Below are 26,609 nucleotides of genomic sequence, written 5' to 3'. Positions count from 1 at the left end.
TGGAAAATAAATACCGTATTTATTCTAATTATCGCCCATATTCTAATAATCGCCCAATGTGTGTTAGTGATGACATAAATAAAAAACATTGATACCTCTAATTATCGCCCATGCTGCTAAAAATTCCCCCCAAAACTTACGTTTTCCTCCGCGACCGCATGCCGATGTCATTGCGCAAGTTTAAATATGACTGATTTGACAGTACGTCGAATGTCCCTTTTAAATTGTTTTTCTCCATAAACTATGATACAATTACACTCGTCACTTCGCTACAATATCCTCACACAATTAAATTATCGGGGCGTGCGCTCGAACAAGACGATCGCGATAACATGACATATACAAAAAATATTTACTAGAAAATATACACATTAGCGCCCATTTCAGTGCCCCTTGGCGATTGGACAAAAAGTCCCCCTGTTGGACATAAACCTTGCGATAATTAGAATAAATACGGTACATAAATAAATACGGGCTCAAATGTGGCATGTGTTGTAAATTGGGCAATGAGACATTCACTTTCAAGCACGATCCTTTAGCGCTGCTGACAACAATAACTTATGAGATGGTAAATCAAGGAGGAGTGTCATATTTGGAACACGGGCGCTGTATGACCTGTAGATTGAACAATAACATTTGCCGCATATACAACCATGTTCGTAGAATGTTGAATTACATTACAGTTTATTACAAAGGATTTTTTAACTTAATTTGATGATAAACACTGGAAGTAAAGAAAAAAAAAAAACAGCAATGTAGAAGAGGGTGTGAGTGACGTGTGAAGTGAGAGATGGGAAGAGGAAAATACATTATTTACGTGAGACCAGTTTATAATCAAAGGAAAAAGGAATCAAAGATTGGAATCAGGATGAAGGAAAAATGCGGGTTGAATATTTGAATTTGAATGTTGGAAACTACCGTAATTTCCTGACTATAAATCTTGGCTTCTTTCATAGTTTTGGGGCGACTTATACTCAGGAGCGACTTATATATGTTTTTTTTTCACTAATTTTTACTTGATCATTAAGACATCACTTACTTACAAGTATAGTTGACCACTTCCCATGTTATTTTTAGTATAGTTGATCACTTCACATGCTTTTATATCTTTATCTTGAACATATTCAAAACATAAAAAATAGAGAAAACATCAAATAAAGCAATTAACACTTTAAAGCACCATATCCAAGTCCACTGTCTGCTGTATGTACACTTGCTCCATTTTTGCTCCTCTTATATTTATTATTATTATTTATTATTATTTGTTTATTTATCATTTATTCAACACTCTTATTTATTCATTGTTTGTGCCTTCTTGGTTTTTTTTGTGTTGCTTGTATGCATATGTGTACTATCTCGCCGAGGGATAGTGGGAACGTAATTTCAATCTCTTTGTGTGTCTTGGTGTATGAAAAAAAATGACAATAAAGCAGACTTTGACTTTGATAAAACAACCAAATAAACAAAACAAAAAAAATACATCTGAAAAAAATTATATTTTCAGACGAAACTGTATGAGGGCGCTCTAAATTTCACTGTTGGCCGTGACTCATCAACTGGGTGGGCTTAAGAAAAATGGCACCAAAAAGAAACTCACATTTTGCAGGTTACAAACTTCAAGTTGTAAAATATGCAGCTGAAAACAGTAATCGAGCAGCAGAAAGAAAGTTTGGAGAACCGTGATGTACCAATGGATTACTATTTCAAGTGACGTCAGTGGCACGGCGCGACGGTTGTTTACATAAAGGACAGACGTACCCACGTAAGGACTACCGGCATCATTAGCGGTGATCATTTCTAAGTGACACGGAGGACAAAAAGTTTGAAGGAATTAAGGATTTGGAGTGACATAGAAGGTTTGAAAAACTATTATGGCTTTTACGCACGCCCGATCCTACTCTACTGAGTCGGGGGCCGGCGCTCGGCCGAGTGGCTGTCCGCGAACGGTGCATAGGGCTCGGACATGGCCATTACGCACGCCCGGTCCTATGCCATGGAGCTCTCGTGTCTGGAAGTCCACGCCGCCACACGCTTGGAAGTTTGTTTTGTTTAATAAAGAGCCGTTTACCAAACCCACGTCTATCCTTGTACTTTGTTAACGCTACAATATAGTTATATACTAAATCTGTGGAATAAAGACGAGGCTGACGTCAGGGCGCACGCGCGGCGATGTTGACAAAGGACGAGGAATTTGATCGATGGATTTAATGGATTTAAAGTGCACGGATGGTTTGATAATATTATTGCTTGTATTATAGTTATTTGAAATATAGTTTATCTATCGTAATATGAGCCTGTGGAATATTTTGAAGTGCAAGCGCCCTCAGCCACACGATTGATGGATTTAATGAATTGGAGTGACACAGATGATTTTATAAACGTGTTATTCATGTAATAGTTTTCTTTAATAACTCTATATGTTACGTCAGGCCCGTTCTCAGCTCTTTGTTTGTTTGTCACGTTAGCATACCTATCGTTTAGCCTGTTGTTGCTATCGTTTAGCCTGTTGTTGCGCGTTCATGACTGTTTTTGGTGTGGGATTTTGTCGAATAAATTGCCCCCCAAAATGCGACTTATACTCCGGAGCGACTTGTGCTTTTTTTCACTTTTTGGGGCATTTTATGGCTGGTGCGACTAATACTCCGGAGCGACTTATAGTCCGGAAAATACGGTATTATTAAAAAGTTGTGTAACAACTTTGAAGAAAGAGGATTTTAGCCACGTTAATGGGTAGGGTGGATGGATAACTCAAAAAAAAAGCATTTGATAAGGGCGGCTTGATAGTAAGATGATGAGTGTGCACAACTGATAGGCTACAAAATGTTAATAGGAGGTGTTGGGGTGTAATGAACAAATGCTACACCGGAAGACTGATAACACGAAGACAGTTTTATAAAATTTGTGTCCCATGTGTTCTGCCCTAGCGCGTGGCACGATTCCTGAACTGAGTCTTCTTACTCCACTGGCTGTCTCAAAATCAACAGAGGACTGTCCCTGATCATGAGGTACCTTTGACCTTTGGGAGAACAACAGGAACTATTATAACGCTTGAAGGGGACAAGCACAGCTCTTCACAGGACAAGAGCCATACAGTTGGTGGAATACACAGTTGCAAGTCCTTAAATAAATAAATAAATAAATAAATAAATAAATAAATAAATAAATAAATAAATAATTGGACTGAAAAAACAAAGACAAGATGGACGCATTTGAGAGTGGTGGACGGTCCAGCCCTGAATCATCATCATGAGACTCTTGAGAGGAGAGGCTGCAAAACACTCGCACGAGTCACATGAAGTCAAACTGGACACCTTGCTATAGGCTGCTCAAGCATTACAAAGTTGCTGGAGTTTGAGACAAAAGGGATGGAAGCGTGTTTGGGTGCATGGGGCCGACATAACGAACATTTGGATTCGGGCAACAGGAATTGCTAAACTTAATTGACCTTTATCAAAACGACAGAATTTAATTACACATCAATTGCGACTGACTTATAGGATACATATTTGAGCTTGAAGGGGTGAGGGGCCATAAGAAATTTGGAATTCTGGATTGTCAGCAAAATAGTAATACAGGGCACTACTTAATTAAAAAAGAATACAGTGGGGCTTTAAATAATAAATACATTGACATTACCCTTGCGACAATTGATTTAAATGGCAATTTATGATAGACACTTGGGGTTAGGATTAACAATCCATCCATTATTGATGCGGTTTGTCTTTACGAGGGTCACGGAGGATTAACAAGGATAACTAGAATTTGTAATTCCTGTAGAAATTGCGTGTGAAGGCAAAGAGGCTGAATAAAAACTTGGAGCATGCTACAAAATTATGTTTAAATTTGGAACGTGGTGAATTGGTCAAAAAATGTATGAAAATATAGAAAGAATTTTGTAAAATTGGGCGTGAATTGAAAGTAGAACATTTTAAAATTTTGGTAAGTGGGAAGTTTTGGAATAGGTAGGCATAAGATGAACAATTGAAAGTTAAAATGGGTTGAGTCAGTGAAAAAAGAAACAAGAAATTAGAAGGGGAAAATGAAATTTTGCAAAATTGTACCGCAATGTTAAAAGTGAAAATGTGAAATTTAAATCTAGGAAGTGAAAGGATGTGAATTGGAGGAATTATGTAGAAGAAAATGAGAAATATTGAATGTGCCATGAAGGATGAATGGTGAAATTTTGGCTTAAAATTTGTGAATTTCTCAAAAACCGTAAATATTTGGAATATGTGGCATGACTATTTGGAATGTGTTAAAAGTGGAATGAAGTGAATCAGGTAAATTATGTGGAAGTAGTTAAGATTAAAAAAAAAGAGGCAGAAGAATGCAGAAGAAGTTGAATAATAATAAAGTCAAGGCAAGTCAAGATTATTCATATAGCCCTAAATCACAAGCAAGTCTCAAAGGGCTTCACATGTACAAAAATTGACAATTTAAAGTACAGGAATTACATGTGTGAAGGCCACAATGAAGATCATGACAGCAAAAATATTTCTAATTGGTTTTGATAGATACAAAGGAGGAACGTGGAAGAAGGTTTTCAAAATTTGTGATATAGCATGACTCCATTATCAAGCGTAAGCATTTCTTTCTAAGAGTAATTGGCATCAACAAAAATGAGAACGGTAATCTTCAAGGTGATAGTGTAAGTGGCAGGAGGAAGTTGTGTATATTGTTTTTTAAACATTATTTTTAGTATCATTATTTTTTTAAGTGGAGATGCTTGTGAGGAGATGAATGAAGGAACGAGGTAAAAGTAAAGGGGAGTGTTCTATAAATTTTTGGTTCTTTGCCAGAGGTTATTTGGAGGGATGAATTTAAACTAAACATGTGTAAATCAATGTGAAACTGAAAGCAAAATGGAACTGTTTTAGTGGAAGAAATATGGGAAGGTGGAAATATTGAAGTTACAGCTCAAAACAAAGTGTCAAATAATCAAAAAGTGTGAGATGTTAGCAAACTAAATGGGGAGTTAAATTATGTTCCAGCATTATGCATATTGGCAGGTGATGAGGACAGTAGACCAGACAATTAGATATTAATTTTGGATTTAAAATTAAAAAAGGGAAATTCTAATTGAAGAGAACATTTTGAGTAGGAAAGGTTCCTTTAATAATTTAATATTTTATGTTTTTTGTGTGTTGTGGGATGATAGCTCATCTGTAATGGTGTATGAATGTCAAGTCTGTGCTTGTGGTGTGGTGTTTGTGTAATGTGAATGGTTAAAATGATTCAAAGTTGGGGTGATGTGATCACAGCAGAGGATAAAATTCCTCTCACCTGAAAAATACTAAAGATTTGAAAATGCAAGAATCATCAGGGTTTAGGATTGCTCTGGGGCACCATTGACAACAAAAGAGTTCAATGGAGAAGGCCCATTTCAAGATTGTGACCAGCCGTGACTATACCAGCATTGACCATCAAGACTCTGAGCCAAGACAGTGTATGACAACAACTTGACTTAACTGACTGTGACGAAATGCATGTGACGGAATTTGTGACGACTTGCTTTGTTTTGATGTTTTACCCGATTGTATTCCAGCCTGTAACCGCAACTTAGGGAGCAGATTGTGCTTTATTTGTGGAACTCGTATTTACTTTGCAGGTTGTCAACTGCAGTCTTGGAGAATTTTGTGTTATGTCTGTGAAAATACATTAACAACTAACCCCTTACTTTTCATAATGAGTTTGTAAATGTGATCATTTTCAGGACAGGCTGGCAGGCTCCAGTTTTCAATTTGATACGTTTGACAAGTGTCCGTGTGTGGATTATCTTTTGTGTATAATTGTGAATTTTACTTTTACTTTTTGGTATTATGGATGTTTATTGTGAGCAGAGCTGCATGCACAGCTACAGGAGGGTGACGGCTTTTGTTCATACAGCCATGTGAGAGGCTGCCAGTCGAGTTTCAGGGACTGAGAATTGGTGATTCCAGGCCAGGATGGCATCTGGAGGTACACCGAAGTCCTGCTGGCGATGGGTATGTTACCATGGACATTATTTTTTACTTTTTATCCATAGTGACACATTTTTTAGAATGTGTCAAAAGGGGGAGGGGAAAAAAAAAACAAAGGGGGGAATTGTGAGATTTTAAGTGTTTTCAGATTTGATGTTTTTTAAGTCTTCAACATGCTAGACGGAGAAGAAGAAGCAGCTCGGCAGAAATGAAGTGAATGGGAGACAACATCGTGAAATGGAGATAAAGCGTGGTAACAAGTGGGGAGAGTTTTAAAATACCTTATAATAAATTATAGACCTTCACAAGATAAGATCAAATGGGTGGGAGAGTATTAAATGTAAAAAATTGGAGCAATAACATACAGACTAGAAACTAATTGGGAACCGGTGGATAACTTAAAGTGGCATTTGAAGGTTAAAGTTTGAATAACACATTCACGTGATTCATTTGCAGGATGAACGATGGAAGAGATTAATAAATTGAACAAATTTAAGACGATGATCCTAGGAGCCATGTTGTCGGGGGCTTCATGCCCCTGGTAGGGTCACCCATGGCAAACGGGTCCTAGGTGAGGGGCCAGACAAAGCACGGCTCACAGAAGCAAGCCCCTTATGATGATTGAAATAAATGGACTTCGTTTTCCCTCGCCTGGACGCGGGTCACCAGGGCCTCCCTCTGGAGCCAGGCCTGGAGGCGGGGCTCGAAGGCGAGCGTCTGGTGGCCGGGCCTTCGCCCATGGGGCCTGGCCGGGCATAGCCCGAAAAGGAAACGTTCCTCCCTACCTGTGGGAGGGGCCGAAGGGGTCGGGTGCAAAGTGAGCTGGGCGGCAGCCAAAGGCAGGGACCTTGGCGGTCTGATCCCCGGCTGCAGAAGCTGGCTCTTGGGACATGGAATGTCACCTCTCTGGCTGGAAAGGAGCCCGAGCTGGTGTGCGAGGCAGAAAAATTCCGACTAGATATAGTCGGACTAGCCTCCACGCACAGTTTGGGTTCCAGTACAAGCCCTCTCGAGAGGGGCTGGACTATCTTCCACTCTGGAGTTGCCCATGGTGAGAGGCGTCGAGCAGGTGTGGGTATACTTATTGCCCCCCGGCTGGGCGCCTGCAAATTGGGGTTCACCCCGGTGAACGAGAGGGTAGCCTCCCTCCGCCTTCGGGTGGGGGGACGGATCCTGACTGTTGTTTGTGTCTATGCACCAAACGGCAGCTCAGAGTACCCACCCTTCTTGGGGTCCCTGGAAGAAGTGCTGGAGAGCGCTCCTTCTGGGGACTCCATCGTTCTACTGGGTGACTTCAATGCTCACGTGGGCAATGACAGTGAGACCTGGAAGGGCGTGATTGGGAGGAACGGCCCCCCCAATCTGAACCCGAGCGGTGTTCTATTATTGGACTCCTGTGCTCGACACGGATTTTTAATAATGAACACCATGTTGAAGCATAAGGGTGTACATGTGTGCACTTGGCACCAGGACACCCTAGGCCGCAGTTCGATGATCGACTTTGTAGTCGTGTCATCGGATTTGCGGCCGCATGTTTTGGACACTCGGGTGAAGAGAGGGGCGGAGCTGTCAACTGATCACCACCTGGTGGTGGGTTGGCTCCGATGGTGGGGGAAGATGCCGGTCCGACCTGGCAGACCCAAACGCTCTGTGAGGGTCTGCTGGGAACGTCTGGCAGAATCTCCTGTCAGGAAGAGCTTCAACTCCCACCTCCAGCAGAGCTTTTCCCACGTCCCGGGGGAGGCGGGGGACATTGAGTCCGAGTGGACCATGTTCCGCGCCTCCATTGTTGAGGCGGCCGACCGGAGCTGTGGCCGTAAGGTTGTTGGTGCCTGTCGTGGCGGCAATCCCCGAACGCACTGGTGGACACCGGCGGTAAGGGATGTCGTCAAGCTTAAGAAGGAGTCCTATCGGGCCGTTTTGGCGTGCGAGACTCCGGAGGCAGCTGACAGGTACCTGATGGCCAAGCGGAACGCGGCTACGGCGGTTGCTGAGGCAAAAACCCGGGTGTGGGAGGAGTTTGGTGAGGCCATGGAGAATGACTTCCGGATGGCTTCGAGGAAATTCTGGTCCACCATCCGGCGTCTCAGGAGGGGGAAGCAGTGCAACGTCAACACTGTTTACAGTGGGGATGGCGTGCTGCTGACCTCGACTCGGGACGTCGTGAGTCGGTGGGCAGAATACTTCGAAGACCTCCTCAATTCCACCTACACACCTTCCATTAGGGAAGCAGGGCCTGGAGACTCTGAGGCGGATTCTCGAATCTCTGGGGTCGAAGTCACTGAGGTAGTTAAAAAACTCCTCGGTGGCAAGGCCCCGGGGGTGGATGAGATCCGCCCGGAGTTCTTAAAGGCTCTGGATGTTGTGGGGCTGTCATGGCTGACACGCCTCTACAACGTTGCGTGGACATCGGGGACAGTGCCTCTGGATTGGCAGACTGGGGTGGTGGTTCCCCTCTTTAAGAAGGGGGACCGGAGGGTGTGTTCCAATTACAGGGGAATCACACTCCTCAGCCTCCCTGGTAAGGTCTATTCAGGGGTGCTGGAGAGGAGGGTCCGTCGGGAGGTCGAACCTCGGATTCAGGAGGAGCAGTGTGGCTTTCGTCCTGGCCGTGGAGCAGTGGACCAGCTCTACACCCTTGGCAGGATCCTCGAGGGTGCATGGGAGTTCGCCCAACCAGTCCACATGTGTTTTGTGGACTTGGAGAAGGCGTTCGACCGTGCCCCTCGGGAGGTTCTGTGGAGGGTGCTTCGGGAGTACGGGGTGCCGAGCCAACTGATAAGGGCGGTTCGGTCCCTGTATCACCGATGCCAGAGTCTGGTCCGCATTTCCTGCAGTAAGTCGGATTTGTTCCCAGTGAGGTTTGGACTCCGCCAAGGCTGCCCTTTGTCACCGATTCTGTTAATAATTTTTATGGACAGAATTTCTAGGCGCAGCCGAGGCGTTGAGGGGGTCCAGTTTGGGGACCTCAGCATCGCGTCTCTGCTTTTTGCAGATGACGTGGTGCTGTTGGCTTCTTCAGGCCGTGATCGCCAGCTCTCGCTGGAACGGTTCGCAGCCGAGTGTGAAGCGGTCGGGATGAGGGTCAGCACCTCCAAATCCAAGTCCATGGTCCTCGATCGGAAAAGGGTGGAATGCCCTCTCCGGATCGGGGATGAGATCCTGCCCCAAGTGGAGGAGTTCAAGTATCTTGGAGTCTTGTTCACGAGTGAGGGCAGGTTGGAGCGCGAGATCGACAGGCGAATTGGTGCAGCGTCGGCAGTAATGCGGACCCTGTACCGGTCCGTTGTGGTGAAGAGAGAGCTGAGCCAAAAGGCAAAGCTCTCAATTTACCGGTCGATTTACGCTTCTACCCTCACCTATGGTCACGAGCTATGGGTCGTGACCGAAAGAAAGAGATCCCGGATACAAGCGGCCGAAATGAGTTTTCTCCGCAGGTTGTCCGGGCTCTCCCTTAGAGATAGGGTGAGAAGCTCGGTCATCCGGGAGAGACTCGGAGTAGAGTCACTACTCCTCCACGTTGAGAGGAGCCAGATGAGGTGGCTCGGGCATCTTATCAGGATGCCTCCTGGACGCCTCCCGGGGGAGGTGTTCCGGGCATGTCCCACCGGTGGGAGACCCCGGGGACGACCCAGGACGCGCTGGAGAGACTATGTCTCTCAGCTGGCCTGGGAACGCCTTGGGAATCCCCCGGGATGAGCTGGATGAAGTGGCTGGGGAGAGGGAAGTCTGGGAGTCCCTCCTAAAGCTGCTGACCCCGCGACCCGACCCCGGATAAGCGGAAGAAGATGGATGGATGGATGAATTTAAGACTGCAGGAGTATTATGTTGAAAATAATTGATCATTTAAACAGTGGCGTGATTGGGACATAAGACAAAGAGAAAAGAATGAACATATAAACAAATAAATTCAACATTTTTTTCCCTATAAGATGGTGGAGTTTGGGTTTGAGTACATAGTCGCTTCGGAGGGGGAAAACCATGATTTAAGATACGTGATTGATCAATCATTAAATGTTAGTAAAACAACGGATTGAAGAAATTACAATGACTATGCTTTGAGAAGGCTATCCCTTATACAAAGGTAAAGTATGATTAGAATTTGATTAAACTGATATGGACATTCATTAGAGTTTAAACTGCTTGCAATACTATCACAAATTGGTTAACACGTATTTCGTTATTTGTTTACGTATTTTTCTCTCGCATTTTTTTCTTCCGCTTCTTTTGGTTGCTCCTGTTAGAGGCCGCAACAGCAGAGCAATCGTTTCCAAATCTTTCTGTCCTGTCACACAAACCGTCTGCATGTCCTCCCGCACCACTTTTATAAAATTAAAATGCAACATCTTCCTCTCTGCCACACTCTCCATTATTTTGTCCAGTTGAGATTTCCAAGCCTCACTTCTATTATTCTCTCCCATAACTTCATGCTGTGCCTGATCAACATAACACCTCTGTAGCTACTGCAGTTCTGCGCATCGCCGTGATCTGAAATAAAAAATAGGAACCAGCACTTTTCCTCAGGAATCTTCTCGCTTTTTAAGGAATCTCCCCTGCCATCTCTCCTTGATAGTTCCATGCTGCCACTGGAATGTCATCTGGGCCAATTGCCTTTCCACTCTCCATCTTGACAAATGTCTGGGTATGAATTTTATCTATGCTTATTTTTCTCACTCATTGGCGGCCCCACAAAGGGACTTGAAGCGGCGCCACAGAGGTACGTGGTGTGCCAACAGAGGGACCCTGGTGGTATCAATGGTTTTGGTGACCTCAGTTAAACTGAGGTCAACAGAGGGAGTGAAGGAATGGGGTCGAAATACAAAAAGTCCTGCCTAGCTACAAAAACAGATATGCTCAAACCTCATTGAATAAAGTACATAAGCAGACAAGTTTGTTTGCATTCTAAATCACAGACACTGCTCAAGGTGTCTAAGAATGTTCTGTACTTGATTATATCTTATGTTTTGATTAATGTTTGATGTGACGTCGTATTTTGCCTAATGCTCGACGCCAGCCTTGGATTACTATTGAATGTTCTGGACAGAAGGAAAATATTTTGACTTAATGAAAATATATGGTTAGAAGCATGGTTAAAATAAGAAAGTGACAAAGTAAGCAAATACATGGAGTGTCAAAAGAACAAACAAACAAATGCATGGTAAGTGGTGAGTAAGAACTTTGCATAGTCAGGGAACATTAACGAACTGATGATGTCACACCCAAAACTTCACAAGTCCGTACAAAATGACAAAAGTGGAAGGATGATGAATGGACGAGGTGCAACAGTGTATGTGCAATAATAGAGGAAAATATTTACAGGAAGGTTACTTGGAGATAAAACCAGCAGAGGTGCCAGAGGGAGAACGCCAGGAGGAAGACAGCCAAGAACCCGGTCAAAGGTGATCGCCAAGGCCGAAAGACAGGAAGGAAAACAACAGTCCCCACCAAGTCAAACACACCGAATCGCCCATAATCAGCACCAAACCCCACGGAACCAGCTCTCACCAAACCAGCACCCACTCCCATGGAATCATACTCTCCTGCGAACTTGCCCCACCCCCATAGACTCATCACCCATCAAACTCGGCCCACACTGGCATGTGTAACTGAATATAAGCTGACCAAAGAACCTTGAACGTTGCCTTTTTTGAATGGAGACTTTTTGCTCTTGAGCATTGTCACACTAAGGGCCCAGTGCTGTATTGTATTTTTCCTGAAAAGAGTTTTCTTAACAATAATTGTGATTGAACTCAACCAACCTGTGTAAGTCTAATTTTGTTTTGGTGTGTCTTAGTCTTTTCCTAAAACTGAAAAAGAAAACTAACACGCAGATGGATAACAGATGATTGGCTCTGTCTTTTGCCGTGAGGCGCGGATAGCGCCCTTCCAGACTTGTGGACCAAATCCAACAGTATTCTTCTTTCTTACATATTATTTGTTTACACCAACGGTAATTAATAATGCCTATCGACTATTCATCTCTTTTCGCCGCTTAAAGCCTCTCGAAAAACCTGTCGCGCAACAGTCTCTTGGAACAATATCTTGAATACACTTGAACTTAACCTGAGCTAACTGTCCAGCTCAAAGCTAGCTATTTGATTTCAGTTCATTTTACTCTTGATCTTTACTTAACTCCTGGACCTTATTTAACAAGTTGAATCTTGAATTTTACTATTTGAATGTAGAGTCGTAAAACTCCAATGTTTGTTATTTTTGAGGTGTGTTAATTAAAGATGAATGTAAATTGTTTATTTTTCTACTTTGGATAAATTTCATTTCAAAAGATTAATTGAATGATTAGGTTTCTTTAATTTATGGAATGAATTGTTCTATAAATTGTAGCATTTATCCATCCATCCATCTTCTTCCGCTTATCCGGGGTCGGGTCGCGGGGGCAGCAGCTTCAGGAGGGACTCCCAGACTTCCCTTTCCCCAGCCACTTCATCCAGCTCATCCCGGGGGACCCCAAGGCGTTCCCAGGCCAGCTGAGAGACATAGTCTCTCCAACGCATCCTGGGTCGTCCCCGGGGTCTCCTACCGGTGGGACATGCCCGGAACACCTTCCCAGGGAGGCGTCCAGGAGGCATCCGGATGAGATGCCCGAGCCACCTCATCTGGCTCCTCTCAACGTGGAGGAGTAGCGACTCTACTCCGAGTCTCTCCCGGATGACCGAGCTTCGCACCCTATCTCTAAGGGAGAGCCCGGACATCCTGCGGAGAAAACTCATTTCGGCCGCTTGTATCTGTAGCATTTAATGCAGATAATTGTTTTTATAACACTCAATTTTAGGAATTTTGGCTAATTGCATGTTTTTTAACTCTTTGTATTAACATTAATAACGCAGGATCATGTCGGCGAGTGTTCTCATCAACTTATTTTTATTTTATGAATGGGTAGATAAGACATCCGGACCTCTAAAATCAAGTCTATACAGCATTGTAGTGGTCAACAGAATGTAGTTGTAGAGTTATAGAGTGAGAGAAAATGGTGAAACGGAAGCGATCGGCTTTCATGTAGCTTAAAACTGAGCAAACTATTGCTTTTCGTGATAGCGGTAGAGCAAAACTGTTAGAAAAATGTATATATATGTTATCATGCATTCTCTAATCAATGCTTTACTGCAATATTACTGCAATATATGCTTGCTGTTTGGCTTTGCTGTTTTTTATGTTGTGCTACAGAAAAGAAAGGTTACAGCTGGATCATGAGAGAGGTGACGGCTGGGTCAGGCAGGACACAGCTGACAACTCAGCAAAAAGAGAACATCTACCGAGACACTGCCCAGAAACAACACGTCTAACCACTGTCTCACACTCTCGATGGAACGGCAAGGGAACATCATGTTTCCTGTTTTGATCACAGAGACAAAGAGAGAAGCTGATTGCTTAAATTGTTTTGCCGATATTGCCATATTTGTTTTGCCGATATTGCCATATAAGTATGTAACACCTTGTGCCTTGTTTTTGCTTACGAGACAAAGCCCACATGCTTCCCCCCTCCCTTAGGGGCTTGTGTCTCACATTGTGTGTAGGAAAAATCCAAATAAAAAGAGCAGGAGTGCATACAGATATTTAGTGTAGTGAGATTGTTGTAAGCTATCTGTACTGCACTCCGCGCGAACATTTGAATTAATATTCTTGTCTCATTGTGATTTCTGTTTGCTGAGTCTTTTCTCTTCACTTTATAGTACACATGTCAGTAAAATAAACCTGACAAAAACGATGGGGCGAATTTAGAGGAAATGGCTAGGAGTACACGACAGACACGGACGTCCGCATCACAAGTGTGTGCTTTGTGCCACAGGTTGAATGAATCACCGTCATCTGACGAGTATTCTGATGCGGGATACAATGACGCACAAATATATCCCTTCTAAACAGCAAAACACGCACACTAATTTTAAGCACCACGCAAACATTTCTGTGAATAGCCAAAAATGTGTAAATAGCTTGTCAAATGTGAAAGTGTTGCTGTTTGCACACGTATAAACAAATAAATAAATAAATAAATAAATAAATAAATAAATAAATAAACAAATAGTATGTAAATCAATGTTTTTGCCATCAAAAACATTTTCATTATTGTTCATGTATTATAGAAGGGAAGAAGAGGGTCCAATCTTTCATTCGGTACCACACGTGTATTTATAGCCATAGCACACAATATTCTGTAGGTTTTACAAAATGAGTAAAATGGCTCAAAATCGGCTGGAATTTTAGAGGTTATTTTTTCAGCGAAAGCTTGGCATTCAAAGAGTTAATTGCCCCTGTTTTAGGTCTTTTTTTTGTCTGCAACAGTTTGATGGCGAGCTACCCACCCACTGCTGCAAAGTGGTATTGGTGAACTGAGACACAACAAAGAACACCCTAAGAGAATATACTGATTTTGTCTTCACATTTTGGGATAATTTGTTTTTTTAATCATATCTGATTAGCATGGGCAATTCCCATACTATAAATTTAAAACATACATATAGATCTATCATTAGCTAGACCTTGTAAATGTTACGATTTGGAAATGATTTCAATATATAATTTTTTGCAACTTCTCTCTGGTGTTCTGAACAGTTATTCACACTTCGTGGCTCCATCGCCAAACCTACTCTGTTTGCCACCATTGTTAAAGTAAACGTCAACATTTGGCAGTGGTCAGTCCTATTAGCCCTAGCCTGCTAGCCTCGGTCACACCGGGTGCAGAATGGCTGCGGCGCGGTAGTGCGCCGCACTTCACTAGGAATAGAAAGCATTGGAAAGCATGATCAACTTTATAGACACATAAGGAATGGGTCCAAGCACTAAAGCAACACTGTCACCAATGTTATATTGATCGGATTTGCGTATTGATAAGAGTGTGGAGAAAACAGAATTTCACGAATGGTTGTCTGTCATGCGCCGCGTCAGGTCTTACCCAATCGACTAACTTCCAAATCTCCCGCCCCACACACTAAATATATTTAACAAATCGCGCGTGTATTCAAATGCCTCTAAGGACTTTTAAAAGTCAACATTGTGCAAAGCGTGCTCTGATGTCAAACCTAACAGAACAACAAACCATCTTTGGGGGGTGGGGGGGCTGTGCAAGTAAACCACCTTTTCATCGGTGAACATTTGTATATCTCACCGCTCACCCTTCGTGCGTCGCATGCGACCATTCGTAAAATTATGTTCTCTCCACACTGTTATTAATTCCCAAAGCCGATCAATATAACATTGGTGACACCGTTGCTTTAGTGATTGGACCCATTTCTTATGTGTCTAGAACGTTGATCATGTCATAATTGCCTAATGCCCTACTGCGAGGTTGGCAAGAAGCCTGGGAACGAGACCATGTCAAGTTGGTTCCGAAGAGCCAGTTAACATGGGCGGGTATACACTAGGCATCAGATCAACTCGTACCCTCGCCGGGTAATTTGGTTTTGGGTATATTTAAAATTATTTGCCGGAGGCAGCGTGAGTGTGCGACAGCATGGTGGCTAAGGTGACAGTCAGTGGGCTGTTCTTTATTACTTTGCGTCACGGGTTCAAATCCCGCGTATAACTCTTGTATTATTTTTTTTGTTTGTTTAGTGTTTGCCATTTCTTGCAGTCAGTCGGAAATGTAAACGAGACGTTTCGTTCAACGTTCTTATTGAAAATTTGAACAGTTTTGCAATCAGGCAAGTTCCATGTCGCTTGTGACGAATCTGCAGTCGCGAAAGACATAGGGATGAGAGTCCTCCGCGGATCTGCGGATTTCCGTGTTTTTTTTCCGTCGGGAGTATCATTTTCGTGAATCGTGTAGATCCATTGAGAAAATTGTTTTTATATTGGGGGGGGGGGGGGGGGCTGTGGGCCCTGTGGCCCCCAATAGGGGCCTGTGGCCCCTGGCCTACTGCGGCCCCCCCAGTGGGGCATGCGGCCCCCAGACCCAGGCTACTTTTCAGAGTTTTATTTAATTCGCCGTTCTCATCCCTGAAGATAAGACTGCGCAACTCGCTTTACCCTAACAAGCGTAACTCGAGACGGGGAGCAAGATAACATGGGAGCAAGTTGACATGGAACACAGGCGTGAGCAAGGCGTTACACCTGCTTCACGCTACTCTACACCCGAAAACAGTGCGTCTCCACAGCCATTGCACAGGAGCCCCTCCTCACCTTGCTAGAAATGTCATGTTACAGCAACTGTCGCTAGCACGCACTGTACGCACACACTAACAAAAACAATGGAGAGTGTGATTGATTGTTGTACCTGGTGCTTGGTTTGTGGCTGTTGTAGCCCGATTCTAAATGGTGACGTAAATATTTTGTGTAAAGAATGGAGCTTCGAGCCATATTTAACAGGCAGTGTTCAATGAACGAAAATTCAGAACTCATATTCTGATATGATATCTGATATATTAATATGTAAATATTTTGGATGAACGTGAACTCAATGTAGCGCAGTTTTGCTCCATTAACGTTTTTGTGAAGGGCATTTTACTTTCGTTCAAGGATGCCACGTTTTCTCTTCTTTAACTTCAAAACAAACCCCGCTAAACACACTGTAAACAAAGCAGGGGGGAAAGGATTTGGCAACCCCGGCGACAGTCACACGGCACGTGTTATCAAAATTAAACGAAAGCAGGATGATAGACGCTCCATTCGATGTAAACGTGATGTGACGAGCATCCCCACTCGCCCTTTCTTGTAAAGTGGCAACAATGAGGTATCATCCATGCATACATATACTGTCTCAGAAAATTAGAATATTGTGATAAAATTCTTTATTTTCTGTAATGCAATTAAAAAAACAAAAATGTCATACATTCTGGATTCATTACAAATCAACTGAAATATTACAAGCCTTTTGTTATTTTAATATTGCTGATTATGGCTTACAGCTTAAGAAAACTCAAATATGCTATCTCAAAATATTAGAATATTTCCTCAGACCAAGTAAAAAAAAAAAAAAAAAATTATAACAGCAAAACAAAATCAAACATTTGAAAATGTCCATTGATGCACTCAGTACTTGGTTGGGAATCTTTTTGCACGGATTACTGCACCAATGCGGCGTAGCATGGGCGCAATCAGCCTGTGGCATTGCTGAGTTGTTATGGATGCCCAGGATGCTTCAATAGCGGCCTTTAGCTCATTTGCATTGTTGGGTCTGGTGTCTTTCAGCTTCTTCTTCACAATACCCCACAAATTCTCTATGGGGTTCAGGTCAGGGGAATTGGCTGGCCAATCGAGGACAGTAATGCCATGGTCATCAGTACACCATTTACTGGTGGTTTTGGCACTGTGGGTAGGTGCCAGATCATGCTGGAAAATGAAATCATCTCCATAGAGCTTTTCAGCTATTTAGTGAGCATGTAGTGCTCTAAAATCTGCATGTACTCTGGACTTGATGAAACTCAGTGGACCGACACCAGCAGCTGACATGGCTCCCCAAACCATCGCTTACTGTGGGCACTTCATAATGGATTTCAAGCAACTTGGATTTTGCTTCTCTCCAGACTCTGGCACCTTGACTTTTAAATGAAATACAACACTTGCTTTTGTCTGAAAAGAGGACTTTGGACCACTCTGGAACTGTCCAGTGCTTCTTTTCCATAGCCCAAGTCAAACGCTTCTTCTGTTGTCTTGACTTCAGAAGTGGCTTGACCATGGGAATAAGGCTATTGTAGCCCATTTCCCGGACACATCCGTGAACAGTGGCTTTTGATACCTAGACTCCAGCTTCAGTCCACTGTCTTTGAAGCTCCCCCAAATGCACACGCAGCGGCCACTCTCTGTCCCGTTCGGTGTTTTGTGAGTGTTTACTGAGTGTTTGTCCGGCAGTTTTGTGTATGTTCGTCTCGTGTGATACGTCGTGCTACTAGTGCGGCGGGCATGTTCTGCTCAACATCGGCGGAAGTGGGTTCTGGACTTTGGTGCGGAGAGATTAAGGGCGCTCGGACTGCTTCGTCATGGTGCGACGCCGGACTGGAGCATTGTTGGGATGCGTCGGCAGCGGGTCTGCGAGGCAGCGGGAGAGGGGCCAGCGCGGAGACATCGGGCCAGGCTTGCGGCCACCCCACCTCGCCCAGCCGTGCCTTCCATTCTACTGGCGTACGTTCGTTCGCGGGACGACACGATGGGTTGCGTTCGCCTGATAAGTTCCACGAACCGGACAGTGCGTGCCTGCTGTGTGCTCGTGTTCACAGTGGCCTGGTTGACTGTCATCTTTCCGGACTCTGCTGTGGATCGGGAGCGGCTAGCGTGCTATCACTCTTATTGTTCATCTTCTTGTTTTATTTTTCCTGTGTTGTTTACTTGTATGTGCGTTGTGAACTCTGTCTTGTTACCCTGGGATAGTGAGAAACGTAATTTCGATCGCTTTGTGTGTCTTGACATGCGGAGCTATTGACAATAAAGGAGACTTTGACTTTGACTTTGACTTTTCTTCACAAGGCTGTTAAGGCTGCGGTCATCTCTCTTGGTTGTGCAGCGTTTCCTGCCACATTTCCCCCTTCCAACGGACTTTTTGTGGATGTGCTTTAAAACTGCACTCTGTGAACAGCTTGGTCTTTGAGAAATTTCTTTTTGTGTCTTATCCTCCTGATAGAGGGTGTCAATGATGGTCCTCTGGACAGCAGTCAGATCAGCAGTCTTCCCCATACTTGTGATTTAGTTTAGTGAACCAAGCTGAGTGTTTTCCAAGGCTAAGGAAGCCCTTGCAGGTGTTTCGAGTTAATTAGACGATTCAAGTGATTAGTTGAATACCCTACTAGTATACTTATTCATGATATTCTAATATTTTGAGATAGGATATTTGAGTTTTCTTAAGCTGTATGCCATAATCAGCAATATTAAAAATAATAAAAGGCTTGCAATATTTCATTTTGTTTTTTTACTTGCATTACAGAAAATAAAGAACTTTATCACAATATTCTAATTTTTTGAGACAGTCCTGTATAAAGTGATTGCTACATCGCAGTTCGATTATCGTGCCTTCAGTACATCGCGTACGTTCACAAATTTAAAATATACCTTCTAAATTGGGGAATTATGGCACAAAAGATGCCCACACACCAGCAGAAGGCAGGGAGTGTCCACACAATTGCAGTACGTACACTTGTACCTTTTAATAAAAAAGTTGTTATAATAATAGAGTTCTAAAAACATATCTACAGTAGCTATGTATACTTTAGCTACATGTACATATGTCACACACACACACACACACACACACACACACACACACACACACACGTATCATTTATATTTATATTATTTACACATTATTTTCTGTATGTCATTTATATTGTATTTACATGTTTAAAACTATTACAGTATTTTTCGGACTAAAACTCGCTCCGGAATATAGGTAGCATTAGCCATAAAATGCACAATAACGTGAAAAAAAACATATATAAGTCGCTCCGGAGTACAAGTCGCATTTTGGGGGAAATTTGTTTGACAAAATCCAACACCAAGAACAGACATGAATGAGCAACAACAGGCTAAACGATAGGTATGCTAACATGACATAAACACAAACGAAGAGCTGAGAATGGGCCTGATGTAACATTCAGAGTTATTCAAATAACTATTACATAAATAACACGTTTATAAAACCATCTGTGTCACTCCAATTCATCAAATCCATCGATCGTCCTTTAAGTCAACAATGCTCCGGGTGCTCGCCGCTGACAGCGGTTGCACTTCAAAATATTCCACAGGCCCATATAACGATATATAAATTACAGTGGAGCCTCGGTTTTCGAACGTCCCGGTTCTCGAACAAATCGGTATTCGAACAAAAAATTCAAGATTTTTTTGCTTCGGATGTCGGACGAAATTCAGTTGTCGAACCTCGCGAGATGAGCCGAGAGGACCCGCATGCCAACTGACTCCGTTCGTTACTACGTTCTCGTTACTCTGAGGATTGCATCAACTCTAATCATGCCTCCAAAGGAAGCAAGTGGGAGCAGTAAAGCCATCCTAAAACACAAAGACGCTCCTAAAGCAATGTGACACTGAGCTGTGGTTGCGCGATCGGACCAAATTAAGCTCCCTGCGCACTGAGGTCCACTTCAATTTTGGAAAGTACATTAGGACTTTAAAAATATTTTCTAAATTTTAGCGACCGCTCTGTCACAATAATGCGACCAACGCGGTGCAGTAGCGCGGTCGACGGCGCACAACCGCTGCGCATTCGGCGGTGCGCGTTTGGCGGTGCGCTGCAGTTGCGCGATCGGACAAATTTAAGCTCCCTGCGCACTGATGTCCACTTAAATATGGGAAAGTACATCAGGACTTTAAAAATAAAGGGGGGGGGGTGGCTTGGAACAGATAATTTTTTTTTCCATTATTTGTAATGGGAAAATATGATTCGGAATTCGAACGATTAACTTCTCGAACATATATATATATATATTTTTTTTTTTTAACTGGGCCCCTAGTGTGCGTGTGTGCGTGTGCGCGTATGTGTGCTGGACTCTACACCAGAGTGCCCGAGCCTAAAGAATCCTCACTGCTTGGCGGATATTAGTGACATGCAAATTAATAACAAAAGTAAGTCGCAACAGCCATCTTATTTTTTTTTATGGTTGTCTTTGCGCAGCGTCGTGAATTATTTCAAACTGATCGGTAAATTCAGGAGCATGTTGTATGCCCAAAACAACGCTTTGTTATTTAGCCCATTAACGTCCTCTGAGATACCGTACATTACGTTAATTTACGGACGGACTGCATCCGTCAAAAACTATTAAAAAGGAGTAGGGAATGTTCGGGGGCAGTTAAAACGTAAAATGACTAGCAAGACTGCACAACAAAGCGTCCATTAACTACGAACTCGGTGGGCATAGGTTTTAGACATTGATTCAGTGGAATTTTACACACACTTGAGACAATTCAGTGTCCACAAATATAGCGTTAAAATACCTTTTTGTATTGAAGGATGCCATAGATGGTTGACGACTTGACGTTACCAATTGGGAAATAGCCGTGTTTAAAAACGTAACACCATCCTCTTACTCGTCTTGTGGTCCGTCTTCTTTTTTTGTTTCGTTAAATGGCGGTTGGGAACCAGCTTTTACGGAGCATTACTGCCACTATCTGGACTGGAGTGTGAACCAAGTGTCTCAACCAACCTTTGTAAGTCTAATTTTGTTTCGGTGTCTCAGTCTTTTCCTTACACTGAAAAAGAAAACGAACACGCAGAGAGTAAATTGGATAACAGGTGATTGGCTCTGGCTTTTGCCGTGAGGCGCGGATAGTGCCCTCCCCAAATTGTGGACCAAATCCAACACTAGCCATATTGTTAGTGCTGAAGTTTATGTGTAGTTTATTGTACATTTCCTTTATTACATTTTGTGAATGTTATCTTGTAAATATGTGTTTTATACTGAAGGAATAGGGTCAAAAAACAAAAAAACACCTGCCTAGCTACGATAACAGATACGCTCACACCTCTTTGGATAAAGTATATAAGCAGACAAGTATATTCACATATTCAATCAATAAGAAAGACATAACGAGACATTTTTTGATATAAGGTAATAACAGAGGTTGCTGCAACTTCATGATTCAATATGTATTTCTGTGCACTGCGAAATAACAAATGTCTTTTGATATATTGCTTAAATAGCTTAATAACCCTTAAGGAACTGTGTAATGCATGCCTGATGTTTTTTCTAAATCATGGACACGGCCAGAGTCGTCTAGCATGTTCAGTACTTAATTATCTTATGTTTTGATTAAACGTCATATGTTGCCTAATGCTAGACGCCAGCTTTTCGATTACTACTGAACGTTCTGCACAGAGGGAAATATTTTGCTTCACAAAGAAAATATATGGTTGGAAGCATGATTAAACTAAGAATATAATGACGTAAGCAAAGTCATGGAGTATCAAAAGAACAAACAAACAAAAACATGGTAAGTGGTGAGAACAAACTTTGCATTGTCAGGGAACATTAATAAATTGATGATGCCACAGCCAAAAGCTCACATAATTCCGTACAAAATGACAAAATTGAAAGAATGCATGAGGTGCGACAGTGTATGTACAAGAATGGAGGAGAATGTTTACAGGAAGGTCACTTGGAGATAAAACTAGCAGGTGCCAGAGGGAGACAGTCAAGAAACCGGCCAAAGATGATCGTCAAGGCTGAAAGACGGAAAGGAGAACAACAGCCCCTACACACATCGAATCGCCCATAATCAGCACCCAACCCCACGGAACCAGCTCTCACCGAACCAGCACCCACTCCCATGGAATCAAAATCTCCTGCGAACTTGCCACACCCCCTGACTCATCACCCATCAAACTCGGCCCACACTGGCATGTGCAACTGAATATAAGATGACCAAAGAACCTTGAACGTTGCCTTTTCTCGGAACGGAGACTTTCTGCTCTTAAGCATTGTCGCCAAAAATGTCCAGCGCTGTACTGTACTTTCCTGAAAACAGAGCTTTCTGAACAAGAATTATGATTGAACTCAACCAACCTGTGTAAGTCTAATTTCTGCTTCAGTGTCTTAGCATTTTCCTAAATCTGAAGAAATCAAACGAGCACGCAGTGAGTAAATTGGATAACAGGTGATTGGCAATGGCTTTTGCCGTGAGGCGCAGATAGCGCGCTGCCTAAATTATGGACGAAATCCAACAATACGATTCTATGTCTGTTTATAATTTGACGGAGACGAATGAATAATAAACGTCTGCTGTAACATGAACATAGAGTCTATCTGGAGGGAGTGATAGATACAATCGCCCTTTAAAACCCATGCCAAGCAGCGACGGTACTTGATGGCTATTGTAAAAGTTTCCTTTCACAATTGACGAGGAAAAATAATGATAAAAAAGCTTTCAGCACCTGGTATTCCCTGACAGTCTCCCATCCATGTAACAACCAGGTCCGAAATGTAGTAGTGGTTGGGACTACTATTCCCATAACATTACCCCTGCGAGCATTTTGACGTCTAAACGTCTATATGCTACCCAGACGTCTCGGCTAAAACAAGTCTAAAAAGGTCTAAAAGAGACGTCTATAGCATAGACGTCTAATAGACATATATTAGACGTCTATACTGTAGATGTCTACGGGATAGACATCTATTAGACGTCTATACGGGATAGACGTCTATTAGACGTCTATTAAACGTCTATATGTGAAGGTTTTTTAGACGCATATGGGATAGACGTCACCAGCTCAGTGGCCTAGTAGTAGAGTGTCCGCCCTGAGACTGGAAGGTTGTGGGTTCAAACCCCGGCCAGGTCATACCAAAGACTATAAAAATGGGACCCATTGCCTCCCTGCTTGGCTCTCAGCATTAAGGGTTGGACTTTTTTAAAGTCCCAATGATCATCATCACACACACATCTGGGTGTGGTGAAATTTGTCCTCTGCAAACTGGCATTTCATTTTAGCTTTATTCTTAGTAATCGGTGTCCATTTTTAATTTCCAATGCGGCAAATGTGTTCACTTTATACATTCTATCAAATTCCGTTCTAATTGAAAAAAAAAAAAAAGGATGTCTCTAGGCCTTTAATCCATCCCCATGTGATTTTGATCCATCCCCTGAGGGAGAGGGGAGCAGTGAGCAGCAATTCCAATTCGAACCCTTAATGCTGAGTGCCAAGCAGGGAGGCAATGGGTCCCACTTTGATAGTCTTTGGTATGACCCGGCCGGGGTTTGAACCCACAACCTTCCAGTCTCAGGGCGGACAATCTACTACTAGGCCACTGAGCTGGTTAGATGTCTATTAGACGTCTATATCCATCCATCCATCCATTTTCTGAACCGCTTAGTCCCCACGGGGGTCGCGGGCGTGCTGGAGCCTATCCCAGCCGTCATCGGGCAGTAGGCGGGGGACACCCTGAATTGGTTGCCAGCCAATCGCAGGGCACACAGAGACAAACAACCAATCGCACTCACACTCACACCTAGGGACAATTTGGAGTCTCCAATCGGCCTACCAAGCATGTTTTTGGAATGTGGGAGGAAACCGGAGTGCCCGGAGAAAACCCACGCGGGCCCGGGGAGAACATGCAAACTCCACACAGGGAGGGCCGGAGGTGGAATCGAACCCGCACCCTCCTAACTGTGAGGCGGACGTGCTACCCAGTGCACCACCGAGCCGCCACTAGACGTCTATATGTGAAAGTTTTTTTAGACGTTTATTGAGTAGACGTTCGAATGATGGCTAATAGCTATTAGCGCAATAAGCGCTAATCGTGCTAATAGCTAGTGATCATTTGAACATCTATACGTCTATTCAACATTGAGGTTCTCTTCAATACATTTAACCTGTGATCCTTACCTTTGTGTAGTTCCAGGATGTTGTGAAAATGCATTTGATTAGTGATGGTCCAGGGTGTGAAAATTTATATTTTTTAATATAAAAATAGGTTTCAGTAACAGTCATACTTATGTTAGCTGCAGATATAAATACACCTTTTGATGTTAAAATTAACCAAAACGATAATTGAACCTAAATAAAAACATAAATTCAAACATTATCCAACCATCACAAATGTGTGTGCAAAGTGTGTGTTAGGTTACGGATTCTAGTTATTGATCTGACTCCAAATTGCGATCAACACTTAACACATAAATTGCTATGTCCTAATCCACACACTGGCGCACCTAACAATTTTGCGAGTTCATTCTGTCAAAGAGAAGACCAGTAGATCAATCAGACCAAATTTACCAATTGTTTATTCCTGACAAAGCGCACTAATACAGGCCTGGGTCCCGGGTCCCTCACACTAAAACTCGTGCGTTTTTGTGACCGCCAAAAGACGACACATTCTTCCGGGTTGCCCAGTTTTAAAGAAACACAATATGAATATTAAAGCATGCAAAATATTGTGAGATGATTGGTCGATGGCCATCTCCTCCCCGTGTCGGTGTTATCGCTGAGGTCAGGTGATTGGATTTCCCCGCGAAGCCGGGCCACATAGACGTGCTGTTGTTCTCGTTCCTCAACGACCTTGAGATGTTCTCGTCCGGTACTCCCTGTCTGGGCCTATACACAACACTTCAACGAAAACAAGTTAATGCAGTTTGCCTGCACATTCTTCGCCCCACAGCAATCCACACGAGCACTCCAATACTAGATATTAATATGATTATAAGTTTAACACAACCTTAAAAAATATGTTTGCAAACTCCCGAAAGCACATTTCCCTTTATTCCCTCTCATGACCTCATTTATGAGGTCATCACCCGTTACTTTAGCAAACAGCTACCAGCGCGCTGTCGGTCCTTCCTTCCCCCCGCTGCTCATGTTGAGTCACCAGGGCATATTGGCCCATCGGTGGCAACGGGCCAACGGTTTTCTCGATCGACCGGACAGTGAGTGACCTAATACATGGAATACAACAACAATCGCATAAAATCATAATTGTAGTAAAAATAGCTACAGCAACAAGCACAGACATGACGAGGCCTTTCTAGCTTCCAAACGTTTTCATCCAATCAGACCAATTATCGGTGTGTACGCCTGAATGATCTTTCATCTTTTTGTTCAGTGTCCTTAGTCCTTCCAACGCCCTGGTCAGTCGGCCTCCTGGTGCCGTGTTGTTTGGGATGAAAGTACAACATGCATCACCAAACATTCCACACACACTATGTTCCTTAGCCAATAGCATGTCCAACGCAATTCTATTTTGGAGCGCCATTAACGACGTTGCAGCCAATTGTTCATGAACTGCGGCAAATGATTCAGCTGTATAATTACCCAGTCGTTGGACATTGTAATGAACGTAATTAATACGGTCTACATTTTTATTGGGGGTGATCCATAGGAAGATACTTTCGAATCCCGAGGACACTTGATTAACGAGTTTATACTTATCTGGCACACCCCGAGGCACGCCTATAGTGTCAATATATGTTGGATCGTCGTCGCTCCACCACGGGGCAAAACGTCTCTTTTTGCTTGCTTCAGGAGCCCCGCCAGTGGGGACTCCAGGTTCCAATTGAGATTCTGTATTTCAATGGGGACAACCACCACAGGCATTATCAACGACACGAGGGCACAGATACCTGATGCATTCTTCGGCAAGCGATCCTATAATTTGTCATCTCCACACCACAACCAGATGTCACTGGTCTTCCTCTGCTCCTTCCATCACTGCTGGGTGAATTCTGGCATGTCCTGTTAAAGCTTGAAAGCAAGTGAATTTGGAAAAAAACTTTGTATATCACAATTACAAATTGAAACCTACTCACCCATTTCTATTTTACCACTCTCCCCCTTTGACACATTCACCCAATGTGTCATTACGTATCAAAAGGAACCTGCAAAGCGTCCCCTCTCATCACCACACTCATTGTAGCCAGGCCCGCGGAACCTCTAGTTACCATCTGGGCCCCGGGACCATCACCCCAAGTCCTTGAAACTTGACTGTCCACCACACACACTCAGCAACACAAACAAAAATCATCACACTCCTGTCAGTGAGCTTATAGCCCGGCTGACAGCGGACATTTGTACACACAAAAACAGACATCAAGTATCAAAATTAAAACAGTCATAAAATGAATCCTGGCGCCCGCGGATCATGTCCTGAAAACCACGTCATCAACAAGTTCATCATAAAAACCAAAAGGGCAAGGGTTAACATATTCTTGTAAATCCAACACAAACTTTCCACGAATGCAATCGACAACCTGCAAGAATGAAAACAA

The 26,609-nt window shown here is 43.2% G+C and overlaps 1 protein-coding gene across 7 annotated transcripts in view; it reads right to left on the bottom strand.

Moving 5' to 3' along the window:
• The window catches only part of LOC125969619 (zinc finger protein 638), a 155,889-nt gene extending 134,796 nt beyond the window's left edge, over nucleotides 1-21,093 (bottom strand). For 3 of the 7 annotated variants that reach the window (XM_049721886.2, XM_049721887.2, XM_049721888.2), the window contains exon 1: nucleotides 20,850-21,017. The gene's annotated coding sequence lies outside the window, so the exon portion shown is untranslated. Of the gene's footprint in view, nucleotides 1-20,849 lie in introns of all 7 variants that reach the window. The other 4 variants (XM_049721890.2, XM_049721892.2, XM_049721895.2 and 1 more) reach the window with 3 other exon arrangements.
• Nucleotides 21,094-26,609: the final 5,516 nt, after the last annotated feature.

The sequence above is a fragment of the Syngnathus scovelli genome, chromosome 5 (genome assembly GCF_024217435.2).
Source record: "Syngnathus scovelli strain Florida chromosome 5, RoL_Ssco_1.2, whole genome shotgun sequence".
NCBI lineage: Eukaryota > Metazoa > Chordata > Actinopteri > Syngnathiformes > Syngnathidae > Syngnathus > Syngnathus scovelli.
This window is presented reverse-complemented; position numbering and strand designations above follow the sequence as displayed.